Genomic DNA, 20,114 nt, shown 5'->3' with positions numbered 1-20,114 from the left:
CTGTCCCGCACCCAGTAGCTAATCGCCCCATGATGCTCTGAGCGCCCATGGTGGCTGAGGTGCAGCTCCGCCAGTTTTCCCTCTAGTTTATAGTAAGACACTCTATGCGCAGAGGGGCCGGATGAAATAGGTAGCGAAGGAGGCTCATTGTAGTAGCGGTACGGGAGTGCCTCGTCCCGGAAACCCGGCGCCTGTTGTCTACAAAGCCGGGCGACGTGGCCCGGCAAGCCACAGGCATAACAGATGAGGCGGTGGCGGTTGTCCCGGGTGCGCCATGGGTACATAACGGCGCGGCGAGGCGGCGGGTAACGAAGCGGTGGTGACAGCGGTGCAATGGGGGGGGAGGTGTCAGGGCGCCGGGGTCTGGCGGCAACAGCAGCGTGGGTGAGCGGGGCGGTCACAGGCGGAAGCCGAGGGTTGGAGGGCAAAGCGTCGGCGACCTGGTCTTGGATGGCGCGTCGAAGCATGGGATTAAGGGATGGCTCAAAATCTCAAGACACAGGCAGGAATGAGAGTTGCGAGCCACTTCTTCCCGTATAAAGGCCTTGATCTCAGGAAGCAGTGAGGTCGGGTCAGAAGCGAGACTGCAGACCGCTGGCGCAGGAAGCGACTCGTCGGGCATGCTGGAACGACAAGTAGAAGCCCGCTGCTTCTTGAGGACGTCATAGTTTTGGCAAAGTTCGATTACATCGACGACGGTTTGCGGATTCTTGGCGAGCAGCATTTGGAACGCGTCGTCGGAGATACCTTTAAGGATGTTGTTAATTTTGTCGTCCTCGGGCATCGATGGGTTGATCCGCTTGCATAGGTCGGCAGCATATTCGATGTAACTCGTAAATGTTTCGCTGGGGTGCTGAGCGCGAGCGCGGAGGCGTTGCTCCACGCGCAGTTTGCGCACAGCTGGACGGCGGAATACCTCCGAGAATCTCGTCTTGAAGGAAGACCAGGTAAGCAAATTGGCCTCGTGATTTCGGAACCACAAATTAACCACGTCGGCGAGATAGCATAAAACGTCACCGAGCTTGGTGGCATCGTCCCATTTGTTATAGGCGCTGACACGCTCGTACGGCGACAACCAGTCGTCGACATCGTGGTCATCGGCGCTGCTGAAGACGCTGGGGTCGCGCTGCCGGAGCCCGCCGGAATATAGGATGGTCGGCGAAGGAACGGGGAATGTCTGGCTGGTGACTTCGGGAATAAGGGATGTCGGCGCTAAGGTGCGGCTACGGAGCTCCAGGATGAGAGCGGGAAGGTATAGCAGACTTTATCAAATGTAAGAGGGGGTTGTGGCTTAGCTCAATATGCAACGCTATGAGTTTGCAACGCGCAACAATGGTCCAGCCAAGCGTTCGGCCTGAGAACGAGCTCCGCACCACAGGGTCGTCGTATTCTTTTTCACCACAGTTTCCCACAGTGAGTGAGCGTGGCTGCTACGCTGCAATAGCAATATGTTTCCCAGGCTTAATTAGCCACGTGGTTTCGGCAATGGTCACATAGCAGCAAAAGGTAATGGTTACAAAGCAGTGCGAGACCCCGGAAGAATATTACCTAAGGAGCGCCTAAAAGAACCTAAGAAAAGTGTAACTGTGGAAAGAAGAGACAAAAAAAAAGAAATCAAAAGGGGAAAGGTACCCACGAACGAACAATGAAATCGTCGGAAACATAGGCGGCATCGTTTCCGGCAGAAGTTTTGTCGTAATGAAACCGACGAGACACCCATGACTTACTGGTGTGCATGTTGCCCAAAAAGTGGCGGTGTTAGGAAATTCGCGATTGGTCGAAATGGTGTGGTCATCAAAAGCGTGAAAATACGAAATGTTAATAGGCAATACTAGCACTTACAACTGAACCAACTACAATGGAATAGAATTGCAATAGTATTGGGATTGAGCTGAAATATATTTGGAATAAAATTAGAATAAAAGAGGAATTGTTTCAAGAAATTAGGAAAAAAAAACCTTAAAGAAAACACATGTCGAGGAGACTTCTCAGACGAGCAAAAGATGCAAAGTACTCGAGAAAAAACAGATTTCAGTTGGCAGTACCATATTAAATCAGCATGGTCCCGCATGCGCATTGAAATTATTATGCAGGTGACGAAATTTTTGCTTCCTTTTTTAGGGGTCAAATGGGATAAAACAAGCAACACTTAAATGCCATATATACTAAAAGGGCACCAGAAAAAAAAAATCAAACGAATTAAATATTTTCTTGCAATGTTACATTCTTGAATAACTTTTTGGGAATCGGCTTGCTGAAATGTAGTAGTTTTGCTGTGCGATTTAGTAGAGACGGTATTTTAAACTCTACGTGGTGCCTACCGTAATTTGTCCTGACTATAAAGGATTCTTCTGCTATGTGTACGCAAGCAATACTCTGCAGGAGAGTTTGCTGCGCTATGAAGTTTGTTGCCCTGGACGTGTTGCAAGGGCCTATAACAGCATAACTGATTAGCCTTTATCAGTGAATTTTTTGAATAGTTGATCTGTCGGAAAATATTTTGAATGCTCATGGTAGTTCTCAAATATGCGCAAGACTCGCTTCTGTAGCGTAAGCAGCTTATGAAAATTGCCCTGCGAGGTTGTTCCCCTGATTAGCGACCAATAAGACATTCTGGAGTAGAAAAGCATCTAATATAGTGACGTTCTAAGCCATTGTGGTACCAATGGGCTTAGTTTATGAAGACAACCTACTGACTTATACTTAACTCTGCCGCTAGTGAACATTCGATGACAAGGCGTGCTGAAGCCACACACAAAAAAGTGTTTGATACTTAACCAGCTCTTAATTTACGCCATGAAAAATAAGCTCAGAATTGGAGGTGATTGGCTTATTTATGGGTGCAAATATCATATACCATGTTTGCTGGTATTCGGCTGCAAGTTATTCTTGTTAAACCAGCGCTAAAAGGAGTTTCAAGCAATGATTAATATAACTTTGAAGTTGAATTAGTGAGTCAGTCAAGACAAAAACGTTAGTATCGTCTGCGTACATAAATATTTTTCGAGAGTTTGGTACGCTGCAAAGATTATTTACATAGATTATGAACAGTAGCCGTCCAAAAATAGACCCCTGGGGAACACCATTCTTTACTTTAGCATATGAAGATGATTCTTGATAAACGCTGACGTACTGATACCGGTCGGATAAGTGGCTCTGTATTAAATCGAGAACCATTCCGCGCACACTGCATATATTTAGTTTAGATAACAGAATGGTGTGATACACGAAATCGAATGCTTCCCTCAAGTCAAGATATAAGCCAAGTGTATAAAGTCTACGCTCGAAATTATTGATTATGGCACGCTTGATGTCTAGTAATGCTAGTTCCGACGATCGTTTATTTCGAAACGCGTATTGCAGGTCATTTAATACATTATATTTACTGAAAAAAATTTCCTGTCTATTGTTCAAAACACCTTCAAACACTGGAAATCACTGGCAATACCGATAAAGGTCGGCTGACTGCTTGTGCATTACCACCTTTAAAAATCGAAGAAACACTTGCTATATTTAAATAATGAGGAAAACCTCGAACTCCAAACATTCTATTGATACTATGGGATAGAATTGGGATTTTATATCTCAGCCATACTTTATAGGCACAGGTTTTCTGTCGTCGAAATCAGCAGCAACGTTGTTCTTTATTTTGCTTATCATTCCATGCATACATAAATAGATGCATCAGATGCGTAGTCCAGACACGAACGACGTGCTCTGCTGAGATAAGAATTTTGTGCCCTATTATAATTTGAAATTTTTGCCTAAATAATTCACGCGAACGATTTTTCCCGAGTTGCGCGCGATTCGCGAGGAACGCGGATATTAGCTCTTCGTGAAAATTAAGTCGTTTGCGGTGTGTGCCCGCTTGCCCGTCTGACCGCGTAAAACTGGAAAGCAGCTTGCAGTCCACGATTGCCATCATACGTGAAATGGTGTAGCGAAGACGACGAGGCAATAAAACTATTCAGTTATCAGCCTGAGAGGACACTCGCTAATAACTGCAGTTATTACTGTAGCAGCAATCACTTTAGCTAAATGACGTCTCAGCGACTAGTAGAGGGAACAACCGACCACTTCGGTGCATACACGAAATAGCTGTGAGTTATTTTATCGCTCCTCACAGGGTGTCAGTTTTGATATATCTGAAATTAGACCCCATCATGTTTGTTTTAATTAAACCTTCGACTTTTTCGATGTGGTTTCAGTCGGCATCCTGCGGTGGCCACTGCAACTGCCCAACACCATGATCTCGAGCACAGTGCTTACTTTCCATGTGGTGTGAACCGGGCTCCTGTCATGTTGCAATAAATGGTCCTTTAAAGGCGCAGGGAAGGAAGTTGTCCCGAAGAGAAGCGCTGTGCTCAAAGCTCATGGTGTTCAGCTGGTGCAGTGGCCACCGATGGGTGCAGATTTGCACCCTGCAGAAAATCTACGCTGTTTAGTGAAAGCAAATCCTGCCGAAGCCATAAAAATAAATTGCAGCAATGTTGTGGATGTTCCGATACGGGCGCTTTCCGCTATTTGTATGTCACGCCCTTTGGCTAAAGCGATTGCTGTTGACGGCAATTAATATAGCTATTAGCAAATGTCATCTCAGATTCATGGCTAAATAGAGTTACTGCCTCGTCGTCTTCGGCCCCCTATTTCGTGAACGAATAAAAAAAGAATGCAATATGTTGCTCAACAACTTCTTCCCATTGTTATCTTTTGCGTCCGCACAATAATTAAGTCTGAAAACTAAACATTTCGACAGAATTGCCTGTCTGGTTGGGTTTGATAACTTATAGTAACCTGCGAAACATCTCCAACCACAACCTAACCAAAGTATAAAATGTTTTGGTTGGAGGTGTCTCGCACTCTAGCACAAAATAATCGTCTGTCCTGCGCCGCTCGTTGTCGCCCGTAGCTGGAGAATATGGGTGACGCTTTTTCTCGAGAAGAGTTTACGACTGCTGCAGGCGGTCTGCAGAAACAAGCGAAAAAGAAAAAAAATGGCTTCCGATTTGTTAAATTCGACTTAAGTGTGCTAGCACGTTGTGGCCTTGTTTAGCTATTCTTTGTTTGGCTTTGTTTATCGCAGTTTGGTTTTTGGCTTTTCCTTACATCATTACACTTTGTGTATTTTATTCTTAGCGGCAGTGACTGTCTACTCGCGTCGGATAGTAAATACAAAAATATTGAGTACAACTCGAAGACATTGTTTATTTTATGCCGCATCAACGATATCCTAACTCGAAACATCATCGAGACATTGTCGTTTTCGTAGTTGAAAGCCAAATGCAGATTAATGTTTAAACATCACAACCATCGTTTTATGGTCATTGAAGCAGTTGGATACACAAGAGACACTTGAAACCACATGCTTTGTTTCAAAAAGTAAATCTATGCACGTTTTGTGATGAGTTGCTATGTCCCCAGGATTTACTAGATAGAAACTGTACTGTTGCTGCAAACATACATGAGGTGGGGAAGCTTGCGGCAGTCTTTTTAAACTTCCCGACCAGAAGCATAGCTTCATTTGTGAAATACTTTTGAAGTCCTTGATATACGGTCTCGTTAAACATTTTCAGACAAGTCAGTTTCGCAGCTTAGCTCGGGAGGTGGCTGAAGTGGTGGTCGCGGGAACTAGTGGCGCTATAGTCGAGCTTTACTAAATCGTCTACCGGCGCGGAAGCTTCGCTCGCTGCAGTAACGACAGGCTAGTCGGATTTTCAAGCTGGTTTTTGCGTGGAGGGTGCTCGTATTGATTGTGAAACTCCTTTGTGGTGAAATCTGTGCACTTGATGACTTCAAGCGAGTATTGAACTTGCCATCGTGCTTTGCGGGCGGCCGCACAAGTAGCTACAGAATATGCCACCGATCGTCATTTTTTTCACACTGGTTCGCGATGACAGCCGGCTTGTAAGCTGAGAACAAATATTGCATCGCAGGAACAGCTGTCTCGCACGTCTGAGGTAGGCGAGCGTCATTTTGAGGATGACGATATTATCAGTGACTACAAGCACGTTGCAAACGGGCAAGAGGTGCGAATTACTCCCGGGAACTGCACGTTTCCTCGTGCCGTCCCTGAAGTATTTGCCTGTCTTTTTGAACGACTCTCAAAACCAAAAAATGACCACTGCACGCGAAAGGTACCCAAAAAGTGTGCTTTCAGCAGGTCCGTAAGTCCGGAGGTCACTGCATCGACAGTACGTACGCAGTCTTTATTCGAGCCGTTTATATGCCCTCAATCCGAAGGAGTTGGTGTGCCACTTTCCTGTTCGGCTGAGACCAGTATTACGTCTGTACTGACGCTTGGTGACCTGGCGACTGGGAGGCTACCTCTACGAACTAGCGACATGAAGCTATACACGATGAAATAGCAGGGAAGGTGTGTGGAATTATCAACTCCAGGAAGCTAGCCCGTCTAATAATTCTGAAGGTTGTTGCCAAGAGGATAGCAGCTGCGTCGTGACCGGCTACAACAAGCCGCACTAAGAGCTTTTCAAAACTGCAGCCTCTGTCACCGACCTTGAAAGAATCCTGATGAAAGCAGATGACTTAAACACCTGCGCAGGTCTAACGACAACCCTTGATAAACAGGAAGCGAAGTCGGAAAGTGTTTATCCCACACAATTGCTGCGTGGGAAAAAAAGAGCAAGGTCCTGGCACTGAAGGCAGCACTCTCAGAAGTTACAGATCAGGGAATTACGTGACGATAGCTAACAGTGACCGACACCAAAGAGCATAGCGGATATTTTGTTTATTTTTTAATTTCTGGTTTTCATGAATGAGTTATTAATAGAGTAATTATTTTAAAGATAATTGATTAGAAAGCAGGAGAAAACAACCACATGCCGCTGGTGGGACCCGAACCCACGACCTCCGAATTTCGCGTCCGGCACTCTACTAACTGAGCTACGGCGACGACTGGTCCATCTTCTGCTTTCTTGGTTATTTATGTGTGGTGTAACCGAACCTTGAGAATTTTCACCAGCGCCACCCTCGTCCATAGCGGCGGACGTAGTACGTCCTGTATTACCGGGAGTGCCACGTAGGAACGTGATCGAACGGTGAGGGCGGAAGCTCTGCGAGAAGCTCTTATATGCTACCGAGGGCCTCGATCCCGGCAGTCTTGATGCCAGAGGTAGCATAAGAGTGTTACATTACTTACATGTCTTAATGACGTTTTATTAATGTTGCGACCTTGTAATCTGAATTCATGTAGTGCTTGAATCAGTTTTCAAATCCGCCGCTATAAGACGTTACATTAGTTACATGTCTTAATGACGTTTGATTAATGTTGCGACCTTGTTATCAGAGTTTATGTAATGTTTTAGTCACTTTTAAATTCCGCCGCTCCACGTGTGTGGTCAAACCTTTTCGACCAATCCTGAGTTCTGGGACTCAGCGCCGCACGTAACCGACGGGATGCCACATTTTCCACTGAACCGGAGCCTGAAAGTTATCGCTTTAAGAAACGACGGGAAAGATTCGCTCGGTAAACAGCAGGCTTCCGATGAAGTGTACACTTTCACACAGTCAGCGGCACAGAGTCAGCGACCGCCAGCACCAAGCATTCCTCTTTCGTCATAATCATGTCGTGCCGAGGAGGGACCGGCGTCGTGAGCATCCGCCTGCAGCCAGCCGGGGGCGCCTGCAGCCAGCCAGGCCCCCCCCCCCCCCCCCCCCCCCCTCGCGCGCGCGTATAATGGAGCAAAATGTGCGCCGTCACTGAGGCTGTGCGCTGCGGCGTCGTTTGCCGCGGGGACAGGAACGGGCGGGCAGTTTGTCATCTCTAGTTCGCTGGATTTTAGTTTGGGTACTTTTTTTTCCTGCGTGCTGTTGTGTTTGGTGCACAGGACATGCTTGAGCCCACTCCGGCTCTTTCTCCGTTCGATGCTTGCCCATATATATGAGGGCAACTTGATTGGGCGAACGTAAAGGCACTTAGGGAATGGTTCTGCAATTATTGCAGACGCATTCTTTGAATAGGATTCAAAGCCTCCTGCGCAGCTACTTCCTGATTTTTTCCTTAAGCTTCTGCCGACCAAAATATTCTCGCATGCTATACCTTATGGTTACATCTTGTAGAGGACAGGCATTGAAAAGGAGTTATTTCTCTTATTTCCGCCCGTACATACGTCAACACTGTGAAGTTGAATCGACTATATCATAGGTATTCTACCCCTGGGGTTGTGACACGAAATTTTACTTTGTTACCACTCAAACAAAGCATTTTCCATATTTTCCTCTTAACGTGACGCAAAACGCAGTCTCGAAAGTACATTTTTTATTCCAGGCTCTCTTAACATAACCGATAGAAAAGAAGTCGGTGTGGCGTTATGTTAATGGCAATAATTTCGGATAGCCGTTAAATCAGGTGCTCAGAATTCCGTCTGTTTTTGCTTACAAATATCACCACGTCTCGCATGGAACCCTCCTCAGCATCGCAGGTTGAACGCGGGAACGATTCTCTAATTATCCACACTAGCCGGTTCAGTTTCAAACATCTGGTTCTTTGTGCAGCCCCAGAGGAAAACAAATCGAGGGTCGTTATGTCCGGAAATCATGATGGCTACGAGGCGGGGATACCGCATCTCACTGGTCAAATGTTCCGTTGAAGCACGTGAACTTCATGCGGCGGAGCGGCATCGTGATACAAGCATGTGTGTCTTCCAAGGCGCCTCTCAGTAAGTTGTGAATCTGAAGGGCTTTGCAGAAATACAGGCTCACGATCCTGTCATCTAAGATACCGCACTACACGTTCACTTACAACCTAACCGGGGCATATATTATAACGTTTCATTTCGTGTTCGATTTATTAATGTGTTAGCATTAGCACGGTTATATGAACGAAAACCCAGCGTTCGATATACTAGGTGTTACCGGGAAGACTAAGTAATTTTCAAAAATAGGATTTTAGAAGTAAAAATACGGCTTTTGCTGTATGGTATTGCCAGGGTTGGCGGACAACAGAAAACAGGTGAATGATTTTGACTACTACGGTGGTTAACTAATTTTCAATAATTAACTTTTTAACTATTCGAGTTAGGCACCTGGTTTCATCTAGAGATTTGTAGCCGGTGGTTAGTACTAGCCATATCAGTTTTAAGAATTTAGAAAAAGCGATTACCCTCGCCGTTGTGGCTCGACAAAATTTGGCTGTATCGTGCGAAAATACATGCGCTTTCGAAAGCATGCAGGCAAAGCAACCCCTCCAGTGGACGTAACTAGTGGAACGAGCGAAATTTTGTCGAGCCACAGCGGCAAGGGTAATCGTGTTTTCTAAATGGTAAAAACTGATATGGCGGTTACTAACGACCGGCCACAAATCTTTAATGGCAACCAGGCGCGTAACTTTAATATTTAAAAAGTTAATTATTGAAAATTAGTCAACCATTTTAATAGTTAAGATAATTCACCGGTTTTCGGGTGTCCGCCAGCGCTGGCAATACCATGCCGTGGAAGCAATATTTTTACCTCAAAAAATCCTACTTTTGAAAACTACTTGAACTGTTCCCTTCTCGACACCCGGTATGTCCAAAAGAGCGTGTAACAGAAAAGCAAGTTGTTGGGCGGGTTGTTGGCGATCTTTCATAGTTACAGTGCGAAGGACAGGACAAGAGAGGACGACAGAACACAGCGCTGAGTTCTGTCGTCTGTGTTCTCTCGTCCTCTTTTGTCTTGTCTTTGCGCTGTAACTATGAAAGCAGGAAAAAGGAGAGGGCTGAGTCGGGCTGGTTGGTTGATGTTGAACGGTACAACGAAAAAGCGCTGACGGACAGGACGGAAGAGCGCGTGTGTCCTGTCTCTCGAGAGCATGTGTCTGTCTCCTCTTCCGTCCCGTCCGTCAGCGCTGTTTCGTCGTACCATTCAAGCAGAAAAAAACTTATACTTACGGCCTCGACCTGCATACGAATCCGCGGTGGCTTGAAACAGATCAGCTTCGTTTGCCGCTGATTTAGACCTCTCGGCCATAGCCGCAGTTTTTTTTTTGTTTCTTTATTGCACGGAAATCAATCTCGCTGTCCTGCCAAATGCTTTAAAATACATTAGTAGAATTCCCAAATGTCGGCACATACTCTCATGTTCGAGTGAGGTGTCCGCCCACCACCGGAGCGTTTCTATCCGCGTGTTTAATTGCTTGTCTCTCACGCTGTGCTTTGGAAATCGTTGTCTTCACCCACTTAAATCAGTGCGCGATACAGCCCAAACGCAACAACACGAGGCCACTTGCACCTGCCAGTCCAGGCTCGTACGCGTGTTTGATTTGAAGGCTATGCTTGATGGCACTTGATAAAACGCTTCATCCAACTTGTGATATCATTTAAACAAGCTGGACAATATCCCAAACGATTTCAAAGCATTGAAAAACATGACAAGCAACCTTCCACTCCGCGTATTAAACTGCCAGCCTCTCGAGCTGTGGCACTAGTTGGCGCAGCTGCGCTCAGAGGACACCACAAATCCCTGGCGCACGCGCTAGTTTTCGTGACTGCACAAAGAGGGACGCCACGAGTCAGTGCGCTCACGAAATCTGAGCCGACTTTCCAACCCATTCGCTCCGCATCAATCGCAGTCTTGCTCTGTCACAGCTAGCTACTCCCGGTCGTGTAGAAGCTGAGGGATGACGTCACGCTGGTCACGAAGAAACGCACCTGTGATGCTACTTGTCTGCATACAACAAGCCCACTGGTGGGCCGGCGCCTACACCGATGAAGCTGGAACACGAGCACGCGTTTTACATGCGCCGCGAACTTTCTCAGCGCTAGTTCCGTCTTGAGAAAGAAACGGCGTGGGGGTCGTGTGACGAATTAGCGGAACATGTTCCCTGTGACACAGCCGTACGATGCCACGAATTCTCAAATAGCGATGTGTGCCATCCTCGACAGTTGCCATGCCACCTTCCCAGTGACGTCACACTGCTGGGTCAATTACATCTATAGCGGTGTCGGACCGGTTCTTCAGTGGGCAATACGGTAGCAGGCCGGCAACCATGCTAAATAAGCATGTGTTTCTTCTCGTGCAGGTTAGTTATTTCAGTTCGCGGCTACAGAAACCGTGGTAGTAAACATTCAATGCAACAGTGAGTGACAATGGTAACCTCAGCGTTCTTGATGGCCTTAAGGAAATCATTAGCCGCATGAAGGAATTCACGGCAACACAATCTGCCCTCACAACATCCTAGCGCAATGCAAAGGTAAGCTTGATTATCTCGAATTGTTCTTCTGCCGTTTGCCAGCTACTCAGGAGAAAGTCGTGACTGTCGAATCTTGTTTCACAGAATCAGAATGAATGATGCTTCCATCGCTGACAAAGATCCTGAACTTGAAAATCGTAGGAGTTGAAACAATATCAACATTCATGACCTTCAAAAGAGCCATGGCATCTGTGATGCTATGTGATGTGATGCGAAGCATTAGGTCATTTTCTGATCACATTTTTGAACAGTAAATTCTCTATGAAGACCACACAGATCTTTGTAACAGCAGTAAAGAAACAGAATTGAATTATGGGCAAAATTAAGCCTAATGATATTTCTCGCTCCAATTAGAGGTTAACAAACGGTTCGGGAACGTTACAAAAACCAGTAACAGAGTTTTTCCACTGAGAAACACAAGAACAGGAAACGCAAGCATTGTTCAGTTATATGAAAAAAAATTACAAGCGCTAAAGAGGAGCAGTTTTGGGTGTACATCTCTACTCTCGGCTGTCATGGCACGAGCATGTTCACAGAAGCGTCTTTAACATATACACAAAAATCACTTTTTTGTAAGGTCGAACAAATTTACTCATTGAACGGGCTACTAAAGTTACGCCCCTCCTTTATGCACTCACACCCACCTACACAGCCGCAGTTTATGAACTGACTTATGCCACTAGGTGTGCACTCTGCTCATGTGGCTCACAACACAGCCTTCTTTCTTAGTGAGTCGAAAAATATCACTATTCAGCAGCAAATATGGCGATTCAGTCGTATTTGCGCATCCAGTGTTTAACAATCAGTTCGAAACATCATGCTTTAAGTACCGCTGCTACACGTAACTAATAACTGAATCATATCATCGTGATCAGCTCCTATAAAGCTCCCAAATCGCTAACAAGGATCGCACTGCCGTCAATTTCGTCCATTGTATTAGCCGCGCAATTGATTCCAACATCGCTGTAATTTTCGTCTTTGTAATAAAGCTGCGGGAAAAGCTGCCACAGATTGTAACCTCAACTGAGTCGTTTAGTCCATGCAAACAAGCATTTGAAAAGTTAAGCTTTAAATACAGTAACAAAAACATTGTTTTTGTTACTGTACAGTAACAGTAACAGTACAGTACAGTAACAAAAACAATGTTTTTGGTTTGGCTTATGGGGGTTTAACGTCCCAAAGCGACTCAGGCTATGAGAGACGCCGTAGTGAAGGGCTCCGGAAATTTCGGACCACCTGGAATTCTTGAACGTGCACTGAAATCGCACAGTACACAGGCCTCTAGAACTTCGCCTCCATCGTAATTCGACCGCCGCGGCCGGGATCGAACCCGCGTCTTTCGGGCCAGCAGCCGAGGGCCATAACCGCTTAACCACCGTGGCGGCTTACAGTGTTTCTGTTACTAACAAACAGTAACTAACAAACTACTCACAAACCTAACCTAACCTAACCTGTTACTGTTTGTTAGTGGTTTGTTAGTTACTGTTTGTCAGCGACAAAAACATTGTTCTTGTTACTGTACTGCACATGCATGTGAGGGAGAAAAATTAAATTATGGAAGTTAGGAGCATGGTGGGAGGGTGGTATCGTTGGATTAAATAGCGCCATTCTACATTTTAGGCACTGCTCCGTTACCTTACACACCTCTCCAGACCAGGAGGCTCCCCATACTCGCCGTCTACTCGCGAAGCGCAGTTTGTTCACTGTCATTACTTGCTTAGGGCAGTTATTGGGTTAAGTAGGTTCCTCCACCTCATACAGGAATAATGACACCAACGTGAAACTATGCATAATTGCGTCACGTTAAAGTGTCATGTTCTGGCTACCGCGGTGATTCAGGGCCAGTTAGTCACAGCTGACAGTACACAGACAATGTTCAGCTGCCACGCCCCCTCACTCAATCCAGTGCAGCAACCTAAAGGTGACATGACAACACCAGTTTTAAAATAAACTTTCACATCAGAACAACGGCCTGAAGGGCGAGTTGGTGCATGATGAAATGAACGGCGGCGCAGGAAGGACACTTGTGGCGTCCTTGGTGGTGTCTCTTTCTTGTTAGTGTCCTGTGCGCGTGTGGTGTCTCTTTCTTGTAAGTGTCCTTGTTGCGCCGCCGTTAATTTCATCAAGCTTTCACTGGCGGTTTTGTCTGACGGCTCCGTCATTTAACCTTCCTTACTCTTTCTTTAACGGCGATAACACTTCCTTCTGGAAGCAGAACTAAGTACGACTATTTTTCGCGCTAATTATTGGCAGATCGACGGTTCGTCCTCAGAACGAGGCTAAGATTGCCTCTAAGTAACTTTTTACGGCACAGGAATGCCACCTTATATCCCCGAAAAAACAACAACAACAACAACAACAACCATAATTTATCAGTGGAAAAAAAATCGCAGAAAAACAACCAAACCTGCGTTCTGAAATAAACACCGAAAAATTCCGCTGAATTTTGAAAACACAGAAGCCGAAGAGTCTAATCCCTGAATACATATCTTCGAGCACATTGTTCTCAATTCTGCCTTTTTTTGTACTCGTTTTTTATTCGCAATCATCACTTCGGATGTATTCACTTTTTTTAACACTCCCCCCCCCCCCCCCCCCTTCAGAACGCATTTCTTATGCCAAATGCTCGAGCCCTGTCTTCATGAAACTTGTTCTGCAAAACGGAGGATTGAATAGTGCAAGACATTTCTGACTTCTGATTTCAGTTTTGCGAAGCTCTGAAATTGGCAGCGTGTAATGCTGTTAAACGCCGTTTGTTTTGCATAAAGAGCAGCTTTATTTAAATCAGAATAAATCGAAAGTTGAACTGTGTATATGACGAATTAAATGCAACACTGAAAAGTTACCCCTTCCGAGCAAAAGCGGATCAGTTTTATGCAATTTCGCTGCAGAGAACGAGTTCGCGGGTTACATTCGAGACCACGGCTGCCGAATTTCAGTGGACATCAAAGGCAAAAACAACTCCCGTATTGAGATTCCGGTACACTTAGAACATTTTAAGGTGATCGAAAGTCTTTCGGACTGTTCCGCTACTATCCAATGCTTCAAAGCGGAGACACAGCTCAAGCACACGAAGTCAGCTGTCCATAAATGAAATCATTGAGTGTAATTAAGTACAGTTCCTAACAATTTCGATGCAGAGATGAAAGCATTGATGAAAGTGTACAATCTAAAATACCTCACACCTTTTTAGGAACGTAAACATGCCGTGCTGTAACGAGAACAACACTGGACAAAAAGGAAGGTCTAGAAAGAAGCCTATTCGCGTCCAAAGAATCACACCCGTATCTTGTTCGAGCCTTAGCGAAATGGTATAGTTTTCCGCGTTTGTGGATTCCTGGATGCGCACCTAACGTCGAGAAGCTGGCTTTTCTGATCCGCTGCTGCCAGTAAATAGGCTCTTCGTCGAATGCCGCCAATAAATTTTGCCTTTTGGTGCTCTACAGCCCACGCTGTAAGACTTTCAAGGAATTTACGCGGCTTCTTCCCGGAGATACTTGTAACGCTTGTAAAAACACCCAGAACACCAAGGGTGCCTATTAGCTAAAGATAAAAACACACTGAATGATTTGTTTGTTGGTACGATAGTTTTCAGCACGCAAATTTAGGGCACGTTGGTTCACTGTTTTCCGCTTGCCAGCATTTGAAGCAAATGGGACACAATTTAACGCTGTCCAGCCAAGAAATAAGCTGGTTGTCAATAAAAGCTATTAGTGGAGGTTCATGCTGCCCGAGATACTGAAATATCAGCAGTGACGACGCAAATAATCGCATTTGCCGTCATTTGGACCCGAAATCGCATACTTAGACAAATTTGAATGCAGGGATAAAAAAAATGCACTCTGGCTCATTATCTACGAGGTCTCCGCCGCTATTATTGCAGGAGCCTGGAGAAGAGCTGTCAGAGAATTTGGGGTTTTTAAACTCCTAAAAGAACGCCATCGGCACTGCCATACGCAGCATTGACCTTTCAAACAGTGCTAAAGAACGGCTGGCCTTGCCATACGCATTCCCGACCTCAAGGTAGTGTCTTCAATAGTATTGTAGGCAGAAAAATATTTAGGAGGCAGTTGCTTTTGTCGTTAATTGTACTGCCTCCACGCTATTGGTTAGAAGCCCCGAGTCGGCTGCATAGGTTCCTTGCCAGCTGTCTTCCCCAACTCCGCACGCTGTAATAACCAAAGGTACGCTGGGTAAAGCAGTGAGAAGAAAAGAAATCTCAAGGATCGCCTCAGAAGGCGGATGGAATGAACAAGATTTTCTAAATTGGTATTATTACTAGGAACGCATAATTAGAAGTAAGAAAAAAGAGTACGAATAATAGGAGTTCTTTAAGTGCCAAACTGGATATACTCATATTTTAAGATACGTCTGAAAAGATCTCTTACAACGTAATGTAAAAGATCTGTTCAAGGTCTGTATGGTTTTCTCATGAGTAGTTTTTGGTGTTGAGGTTTCATTTTAGCTGTGCACTCAAAAAAGGAATCACAGAAGAATTTGGCAGAAGAAATTTCTCCCGACCAGTTAGTTTTATTTTAATTGAAAAGATTCCTACTGGAGCCTGCAGTGTCAAGGCTTACCTTCACGCTAGAAACCACCAGGCAGGACGGTGACGAGGCGCCCAAGGCCCAAGTGCTCCCTCGGAGGTCGTGAGTGTGAAGGAGTGGGACCAGTGCTATCTATGCCAACCGCGATCCGCAAGTGGGGGCGGGGTGAGGGAAGGGGGGGGGGGGGGTTATTGAGCGGACTACCGTTTGTCCCCTCACCCCGTGCCCCCGCAGCTAATTGGCGGCAGCCGATTAGCGACACGCCACCGCCAAGCTGCTCATGCAGGCGCAAACGCAGATAATGGACTCAACCGCGGGAGCAACCCAAAGCCTGTCTCTACGAAAACGTTGACCGAATTGGTGCTGTTCACGTTTATGGTTATAATAGCTGTCTGGCAGGGCTCACGGTGGTGCTAAGATAATGCTTGGAAACCTCTAGTAGTCGTATTGCCTGATAACTGCCCGTTTCATTGCCACTATCTGGGGTCTTTTCCACTGCTGGCGGGCTTTCTCTCGCGGAGCTTTGCGTGTCTGGCAATGGCCGCACCGCTTTCTCTGGTGAAGCGCACCGACATATAACACGCATGCTTTGCACGTGAAACTGCTACGGCTTAACTAGAAAGCTGTGCCGACGGTAAGCTCCATAACGTTAAGCAGGGGCGTGTGTGTGGAGAGTAGGGTTCGCTTTAGCTAGCTCCAGGTGGTCGAAAAAAGACAATCAGGAGCCCGCCGTTACTCCTTAATTCCACATAACATACCACACTAAAATGTTTCTTTTAGATAGCCATGAATAAGAAACCCAACCATGGTTGTGAAAGGTAACCAGCCAACGGAGCGACCAACCTGGACACCAAGGAACGTGCTCACTTTTACCTGTTAAACGTTGTGCTGCTCCGAGACGATAATGCGTCTTTGTACGCATTCCCTTCCATTATAAACTGTAACCTAGATTTGGCTTCGGGCTATATTACTGCGCGAAAACGCCACAGCTGCGCATGCGCACTCAGGAGAACAGAGAGTAACTTGTTACGGTGGCTTGCATGCTCACGGTGCAGGCTAGTGCTTTTGTCGCATCTAATTTTTCGCTTTGAACAAGTGCAAGAGACCAGAACGATATAAGCAGTGAAGCTAATGCGTGCAAAAATGTAGCTCAACAACACGTTGCATGTCATGCAGTTTATATATTGTTGTGTTCTGTGTATTGTCCTGTCGCGGACCCACCTGTACTAGTGTAACGGGTGCACAAGTAAGTATGGACACAGTCTTTGCAAAAGTCTGGACGCCACTCCGAAAAAAACCCGACTTCTTTCTCTGCCATGTAATGGGGACCATATGGCATCGGCACTCCAGTGCTTTAAGTGGCATGCAAGTGTGTTTCGTCGTCGTCAGTTGTTGCCTCCAAAACTTTGTAAAGAACGCTACTATAGAACTTTCACCAGCACGCAGCCTGCTGTAGTGGCTCGCGGACGCACCAATTTTGGCATACGCGTCACGTATGTACACCCGACCAGTTGTTTAATGGCACCGCGCGTGCGTCGTACACGCGCATGTCGGCGCCTTAACGTTTCGCGTCTTCGCTTTTCAGTCCGGGACTACTTGCTGACTTCGATTTTCTCGGGCACCCGGAAGTTCCTCCCATCGGTCTGAAAGTTGCCGGAAACGCGTTCGTATTTCGCCTCTGGCAGTTCGCGGTGTGTTTGGGGCTGTCAAAAGGCTTGGACCCCAGCAGCTAGCAGACGTCGGTTACGTGGGAAAGTTGCGCTTGTAGTGCGGGTCGCACTGAGCCGGACGATATTGGGCGCCGGGAAATAGTGGATGTTTAGCCTTTACAAGCAGGTCTTTTCCTTAGTTAATTCCTACGGACCCTGCACATACGGACCCTACGGACCCGTTAAAAGCTCAGAAAGGAGTGTTTGCTCGTGTTGTCGAGGTCATTTTGTTCGCTAGGTTCGCGTTTCCCCGAGCTGTGTATTTTATCGGTGGATTTAAAGCCTCAACGCTAAGATCGCAAGTCAAGCCGCTCGTATGCATGAAGCTGCTATCACATGCCGTGAACGTTTTATCTGTTATAGGGAACTCAACCATGTTGGGCTTCAGTAAGTCGTAAACAAGAATGCGCTGCGCTCCCTGCGCGTGCCTCAAGCTGCCTTCGCCGTCTACGCCTGCGGCGTTTACGCGCTTTGCGCTGCCTGGGTCGTCTTTATGGTGTGACGCATCTGAGCGGCGGCGTGGGCGCAGCGGAGCGGAGGGTGGGAAGGGGGATTGGGAAGTGGTGTCTTTGCTGCTGAAGCAGCCGCCATTGACTCTTCGTCCGAAGCGGATGCTCAGGGCGCGCGTCATTTTTCCCCTATTTCTTTCAACTCCCTCCTGTCGGCACGGGTGTTGGTGAAAGTGGCAGAGCGCACCGAGAAATGTACCTTAGCTGCCCCCCAAAGAAGTACACTTCACAGCGTTGCTAGCGCTTCGTCCTCATTGGTACCTACAAACACGACAGTGAACGTTGAACATGCTGACGTGAACAATATGGTTACGACCCCACGGTATACAGCCTTTCGCTAAAACCAACGTTTGTAAGCGATTAGGCAAAGCGTTTGTGATTTTTTTTTTGCAATGGCCTTCAGTGTTTTCCAACGCGGTACCTTCGCCGTGTCAAACTTACGGTCGCGATCATGCTGGTTCCACTGTGCTAACGAGGAAAGCGAAGCTTTTGGGTGTGGTCTGCTTTCAAGTTTCCTAATGACATAAAAATAAGCTCGCAACATCAGTATTTTTCGAAACACAGAAATCCCGACGTGCTGTCGGGTGCGCTGCCCCAGCATTGATTACAATGATCACGTTATGCGTTAAGTTCTCGCAATTGATTATTCCATCGCGGGGTCGTGTGACGTGTAGATAAATTATTCGCAGTGAAGGGTTCGATGGAGGCGAAATTCGAGAAGCCCGTATGCTGTGCGATATCAGAGCACGTTAAAGGACCCAAGGTGGTCGAAATTTCCGGAGCCCTTCACTACGGCGTCCCTCATAGCCTGAGTCGCTTTGGGACATTAAACCCCCCTAAACCATGAGCCATAAGCAGTGAAGGGATGCCGCTTGAGTGCCGCGACCACCTGCGTGTGCTCGGCGATGTTTGCGGCGGACGGAGTGCACTCACGCTTTCGAACGTGCTTGGCGTTTAAGCATGTCGTACTCCGTTCGCGAGAATGAGTGAATCAATCACCCCTCTAATGTTCGGCCTTTGCACATCTGTTGCTGTTTGACGACATGAGGTTAACGTACGGGCTGTGCCGATGAGGAAAGACTGAGCTCTCGCTCCTGCGTCGCGGTGAGTGATGGCTTCTCGAGAGTGCGCATACTTCGGAACACAGCTTTCCCAGGGTCTCTTATTAGCCTGCACTGCGGCACTCGCGGGTAAAGATAGGTCATTGAGGTATCATGGCGAGTAGCTTGGTCACACTATATCGAGCCCTTCACAGCGATGCTCAGTGAATAGCAGACGAAAACGGAGACAGTGGGGTAGCCCGGCTTCCGGGGGTGAATCCGCAAACAGCTTCTGGAGATTAGACCAAGTGATCAGGGCGATGTTTGCAACCAGAGCAAAAGTCGCGGTCCGCAAGCGGACAGTCGGTGAATCGAAGAGGCCCACTGCACGCAGAGGTGAAACGAGCGAGAATTTTCTCCACCGCTGGTGCCTTCTGTCGGTCTCTTCCCACGAGAACGCCACAGCGTCTGCTATGGTTAACCCGGTGGTCGGCTTCCTGGCCAAGCTGACATGATCGCATGGGGCTGCATTTCACAGCGACAGATGTACCTGGCGCGGTCGGCCAGATCACGCCGCCGACGTTGGCGACGCCGTCCGATTACGCTGGACGCCTGCGTCATATCGGTCATCTGAGCGCGGTGTGACAGACGCAGCGAGGCAAACGGCTTAAGGGGAGCGCGATAGTGCGTCACGTGTGCGTTGAACCGCAGCAAAGGTTCCGAACTGCCGCCGCGGTTGCTCAGTGGTTATGGCCCTCGGCTGCTGACCCGAAAGACGCGGGTTCGATCCCGGCCGCTTCGGTCAAATTTCGATGGAGGCGAAATTCTAGAGGCCGGTGTACTGTGCGATGTCAGTGCACATTAAAGAACCCCAGGTGGTCGAAATTTCCGTAGCTCTTCACTACGGCATCCCCCATAGGCTGCGTCGCTTTGGGGCGCTAAACCCCCATAAAGCAAAGCAAAGCAGAAGGTTCAAAATTAAAGCGAAGCGCGAAAATCCATGACGTCAGCCTGGACCTTCGAATCACGACGTGACGTGAAGCCCGGTAGTACCCAACTGGCCGTGACGTACACCTCATGCCTGGTTACTGCACTCGGCTACTCAGCGCTCTCAGATAAAGGCA

The 20,114-nt window shown here is 47.1% G+C and overlaps 1 protein-coding gene and 1 long non-coding RNA gene across 4 annotated transcripts in view; one reads left to right on the top strand and one right to left on the bottom strand.

Moving 5' to 3' along the window:
* LOC144114186 (solute carrier family 23 member 1-like) overlaps positions 1–16,032 on the bottom strand; it is a 93,772-nt gene extending 77,740 nt beyond the window's left edge. The window contains exon 1 of the mRNA XM_077647763.1: positions 15,766–16,032. The gene's annotated coding sequence lies outside the window, so the exon portion shown is untranslated. The remainder of the gene's footprint in view (positions 1–15,765) is intronic.
* The window catches only part of LOC144114188 (uncharacterized), a 139,093-nt gene that overhangs the window by 10,972 nt on the left and 108,007 nt on the right, over positions 1–20,114 (top strand). The gene's annotated exons all lie outside the window — the stretch shown is intronic.

Source organism: Amblyomma americanum, chromosome 1, assembly GCF_052857255.1.
Source record: "Amblyomma americanum isolate KBUSLIRL-KWMA chromosome 1, ASM5285725v1, whole genome shotgun sequence".
Classification (NCBI taxonomy): domain Eukaryota; kingdom Metazoa; phylum Arthropoda; class Arachnida; order Ixodida; family Ixodidae; genus Amblyomma; species Amblyomma americanum.
This window is presented reverse-complemented; position numbering and strand designations above follow the sequence as displayed.